Source organism: Grus americana, chromosome 11 (genome assembly GCF_028858705.1).
Source record: "Grus americana isolate bGruAme1 chromosome 11, bGruAme1.mat, whole genome shotgun sequence".
Classification (NCBI taxonomy): Eukaryota; Metazoa; Chordata; class Aves; order Gruiformes; family Gruidae; genus Grus; species Grus americana.
The window spans coordinates 24,428,926-24,434,925 of NC_072862.1; positions in this window are offsets into that span (position 1 = coordinate 24,428,926).

Sequence of the window (6,000 nt, forward strand, 5' to 3'; positions counted from 1 at the left end):
GCCTAAACATGAATGCTAACTATTTTTAAGATGTGCTCTGTCATACTTGGCACCATGGTGTAGATGTCTAAGAAATGTATGTTCAGTCCTCTGTATCTTTCCTAGAGTTACAATGGATCATACCCTAGATTTTGAAAATGTGGTGATCTTTCTGTTGCCACATTTTTAGCCACCTTTTATGGCCAACAGGAAACAGAAGGTATTTCTAGGGTTTGCTTCTTCTAATTTCATGTTATCTGGAAAGTAAATTAACATAATCCCAGAAGTGTCCATTTAAATCATCTTGCTGAGTCAAAAAAAAAAAAAAGTCTGTTCAGAATTTCTTGCAACAGAGAAGAAATAGCTGTTTCCTACAGGTCATAGCAAGGTCTAATTTTTATAATCTTTGAACAATGGGGTCACAAATTATAGCTCTGTATTATTATGAGGGCCAAGGCAGAGTTGTAAGTATGGATGAAACATCATAGCAACCCTGATTTCAACAAAACTATACCAGTTTGCCCGGGAAGGAAAAGGTTTGTGATTATGAACATGATACAGCTGGTTTTGTGAGCAAGTCTGACCAACATATAAAAAATAGAGAAATGCAATAATTGATGCATGACTTTTCCACAAATGCAGAGCTGTATAGAAATTCTTATCTTTTTAACAGATGCTTAGTCTACAACAGAGAGATTTGCTTTTCTCATATTATTTTTCCTTGGTTTATGTATAGGTACCTACTATACCTTTTCCCCTGTTTAAGGCATTGAAATTTAGGCATGACTAAATGATCTGGTTTGCTTCAGCATTTCGAAACACAAATGCTCACGCTGAATGTTGAAACAAAATTTCTGTGGATTTCTGAAACCTAGAGTAGGACTTCATAGAGACATAGAAGTGAACTGTCTACCCAGGCTTACTTTGTACCAGATGATGATTTCATCATTAGTGTCAATGGAGTCCAGGTCTGTTGCAGGAATTATGCAGCCATCACTTAGTGTGTGTTAGGAATTACATAGATGCTGCCTCAGCAGGGCTCAACCCTAGGTTCCTGTTTGAAGAAGATGAGTCACTAATCCGCTGAGTAAATAAGTGGTTTATTTATCCGACATGCAGAGCAGCTCAAGCTGGGTGCCTCTGAAGAGGGACCTCTACTGCAGATCACACACCCCAAATATACCTGTACCACCCATCACCTGATCCCCAACTCCAAACACTTAATTCTGGTCAGGGGGTCTCTTGATTTCTTATTGGTTTTCTTAATTGCTGGGCTGGCCGCCTTCTGCAGTTACCTCATTCTACTGGAATTGTTTCCTTGGTCCTTTTCTTCTTCATTGTGCTCGCATCTGCCAGTTTCAGCTAGTTCTGTGTTTGCAGCATTAGTTTTATCAAAAAGTTTACTCCTGGTCAGCTCTTGTGGCCTAAGGCTTCAACTCTTCCAGCTTCTAGTGCTAAGCAAGGCTATTAATCCTAACAATTTGCAACAGTCCTCCCTTTTTTTTTATAGGCACACCTGCTTTATAAAGGGTCATCAAGAAGGGTATGTCTATACCCTTGCATAGTCCTAAGTACTATGTTTGTCAGACAAGTCTGAACACATTGAAAAAAAGCAAAAGAACTACAAGAGCATAACAACGACAGGAAGTAAAATCTTAATAAGAGTGACTAATAGGCTTGATAACCAAGAATTAGGTCCCCAATGGCTGAACAGTGTTTCCCACCAATCTTCGGAGGGGCCTGAGTGTAGACAGGAAACTAAAAATTTTTCCTGGTTTTGGCTAGGATAGAGTTAATTTTCACAAGAAGCTGGGATGGACACAGCCAGGACAGGTGACCCAAACGGGTATTCCCTGCCATATGATGTCATGCTTAGCATAAAAGGGGTCTAGTCGGGGAGCAGCAGCACGGTTCCAGGACCAGCTCTGGGATGGTCTGAGTGTGCGGTCGTCGGATCAGTAAATTGCATTGTGTACCACCCGTTGTGTATATTCTCTTATAAATACCGTTGTTATTTTCCTCTTCCTTTACTGTCCCAGTAAACTGTCCTGATCCCAACCCATGAGTTTTACCTTTGTCTTCCCACTCTCCTCCCTATCCCACCATGGGGGTGAGGAGTAAGCGACCGGCCATGTGGCGCTCAGTTGCCAGCTGGGGCTAATCCACAACTGCAAGCAGAGGCATTAGGGGGAGGAAAAAAAATGAGTTGGTCTGCTATTGCTTGTATGAAGGCAATAGCCAAATTAGAGCTAGCTGCTCTACTATCACTAAAAAGTGTTAAATAATAGAAGAAGCCCAGAGAATATATGGTTCTTGGGGTTGACCTACTAGGGTCACCACACATTTTGGCATGATTGTTTTAGTTCTTGATGAATGTAGATATATACAAAGTGTTACAAAAAGGATTCAAGGAGTTTCCAGAGTATCAATATCACAAGTTCCCACAACTGTAAAAACCTATAATCAGTATAAAGGCTATATGATTAGAGATAAACAGGCTAAGCAACTACGGATACGTGTAATTCATCAAGATGTTATTCCTAAAGTGTCAATACCCTGTATTGCTGCAAAGCTCTTCTAACTGTTAGTGGCTGGTGCAGTCTGCACAGCACCAGTTTATGTGTTCAGAGGCACCCTCCCTAGCTGGACTTCCCCAACTCCAATCCTGTTGACAATGTTCCCAATGACCTTTAAAACAATTAGTAGTACACCTTCTAGGATGACAAGGACCACAACTGTTACAGGATAACCAAAGCCAACCGTGCTGAGTTCTTCTCTTGGGGGATTGCTTGGATGTATAGCAGCTTGTCCTGGTTTCAGCAGGAATAGAGTTAATTTTCTTTCTAGCAGCTGTTACGGTGCTGTGTTTTGGATTTAGGATGAGAATAATGTTAGTAACAGACTGATGTTTTCAGTTGTTGCCAAGCAGACAACGGCTTTTCAGCTTCTCACACTGCCCTGCTAACGAGAAAGTGAGGGGTGCCCAAGAAGCTGAGAGGGGACACGGCCAGGACAGCTGACCCCGACTGGCCACAGGGATATTCCATACCATACAACATCATGTTCTGTATATAACTGGGGGGTGGGCCAGGAGGCGAGTCAGCTCAGGGTCTTGCGGAGCATCGACTTCAGGTGATGAGAAATTGTGCTGTTCATCACTTGTTTTGTATATTTTTTATTGTTGTTATTATTATTATTATCTTCCTTTTTTGTCCTATTAAATTGTCTTTATCTGAACCTATGAGTTTATTTTCCTTTTCCATTTTGAATTCTTTCTCCCATCCCACTGGGGGGGTGGGGTGTAAGCAAACAGCTGTGTGGTTGTTTTAGTTGCCTGCTGGGTTAAACCATGACACAGGTCTATATAGATGATGAATACACCAAACAGGACACTATCCTCTTTTAACAGTGTCCAATGGCCCTCTTGGCCATGTAGCAGGAGCCTCTCTGGTCCAGGTAGCCCTAGAAAGGAAACAAAAGCAACATGGTTCCAGAATTCCTTCCTCCTTAAGGAATTTGTATGGTCTTGGCTTTAATTCCCCTGGAAGGACTGGTGGGGTTCTGCATGGCTGGCGGTTATTCATTTAATTCCTTAGGAATTCATTTAATGTATGAGTGATGAATCCAATTCTTTTTCTCTGTAACTTTTACAGCAAAATAAGAAGTTAATAACACAGTATATAGACCCTCCCATTTAGGGTCCAACTTTGTTTTGCAAGAGTGGATTTTTATCATCACTGCATCCCCAGACTGGATATCATGTACTTGCATTCCTGCTGGTACTGTTTGAAATCGTTGGGCTTGTGCTCTATGTTACTGTAGGTGTTTTTGTATCCCAAATACAAATCTGGTAAGTGGTTCATCTCCATCTAAGAGGCTGGTCTTAGCAGGGAAAAAGGTTCCAGGTATAGCTAAATGCCTGCCAAACACTACTTCTGCTGGTGACAACCCCAGAGGTTGGCGAGGAGTATATCTGATATCCCATAGCAATATTCCTAAAACTTCAAGGCTGTTTCAAACCTACTTAACTACAAGTTCAAGCAATTTTACTTTTAAGAATCCTGTTCATTCTTTCTACCTGTCCTGAGGAGTGTGGATGATATGGAACATGTAGCTGTCGCTGTATTCCTAAACTTTTACAAATGTTGTTTCATACTTCCTCTGAAAAATGAGAACTCCTATTGGATTCTACGGTTTCAGGTATCCTGCATCTGGGAATGATTTCCCACAAGAGTGCTCTGACCACTCCCACAGTATCAGCATTCCTGGTGGGAAAAGCTTCTGCCCATCCTGAGAGTTGATCCATGATTACCAGCAGGTGCTTAAGTCCGCTCATGGGAGGCATGTCAGCATAATCAATTTGCAGTCTTTGAAATGGGAAGTATGCCCACGGTCATCCTCCAGCCTCCTATTTGGACTTTGCGTCAGAAAATTTCCAACATGTGGGACAAGAACTCACAATCCTTTTTACTGCCATATGTATTCCGGGGGCTGCCCACATTCTCTCATTCTGGTTGACAATTGTTGCCATCCCTCCATGTGTTTTACCATGAAACCACCTACACACTCATTAAATATTTTCTTGGTAAAACGGGTTTTCCTCCAATAGTCCAAATTCCAGTTTCATCTTTCACAGCCTCTCAATTTTCCCATTGAGCCTAGTGATCTCCGTATATATTTGGGCTGGATTATTGATATCTGGCCAGTCATTGGTAGAGGGAGTTGTTACGGTGGTACACTCATATATAGGTTGGTGGGCAGCACCTTTTAGCTGCTCTACCTGCCAGTTCATTATTCCTTTCAATTTTGCTGGAGCCTTTGGTATGAGCTGGACAGTGTACTACAGTGATTTCCCTTGGAAGCTTAATAGCTTCCAACAGCATTCAGATTTCAGTTCCATTACAAATATTTTTCCCTGCTGAGGTATGGAATCCTCATCTTTTCCATAGCATACCCGTTGCATGACACACTCCAAAGGCATATTTAGAATCAGTATAAGTAGTTACCTGCTGATTATGTCCCCACCAGGCTACTCTTGCTAACACAGTTAATTCAGCCCCTTGGGCACTCATTGAAGGCTGTAGAGGCTCTGCTTCAAGTACCTCTAAGTTTCTTGCCACTGCATAGCCCATGTGTCATTTTCCATTCATGTAGTATGAAGATCCATTGATGAAAAGGGTTAGACCTGAGTTCTCTAGAGGTTGATCTTGCAGACCTTCCTGTAGGCAGCTGGAGTGAAACACTACCTTAGAACAATCATGATACGGCTCACCATTGGAGGGAACAGGCTGTAAAGTTGCTGGATTCAAAACATCACATCTTTTAAAAGTAATATTATCTGCATTTAATACCATTAATTCATAACAATGCACACTTTGTGGGGATAATGCTTGTGTAGCATGTTGTTTAAGAATCAGTTCTGCTTCATGTGGGACATACATGGTTGTTGGGTGACCCGGTACTAATGGTCTGCTTTCTATGATAGTTGCTGTTGCTGCTATTGCTTTAACAGAGGAATTATTCCCTGCTGCCCGTTGAGTTGAGTAGTAAGCCACAGGGCAGCGATGTCCATCTGGCTTTTGAGTAAGGACTCCACTGGTTATTCCTCTGTTCCCATGCACAAATAGTTCAAAGGACTTTGAGTAATCTGGCAATCCCAGAGTCGGAGAAGAAGCTAAAGCACCTTTTATAGCTTGTAAAGCCTTTTCTCTCTCTGGACCCCACTGTATAGGCTCCACTTCCTCTGCCTCGGTAGCTTCTGTCAACGGCTTGCTTAACTCCCCTAGCCCCGGTATCCAGGGTCTGCAGTATGCTACTGCGCCTAAAAATTCTCACAGTTGTTTCTCTTCTAGGTCTACTAATCTTTGGCCTTCTTTTAATATAAATCCTAAATATTTTACTTCCTGCTGACACAGCTGAAGCTTGGAAAGAGTTGCTTTTGCTTTTTCTGCTAAGGCGGTACATAGACAAATAGTATCTTTCAAGCAATCTTCGTATATCTTGTTGGCAAGTAACAAATCA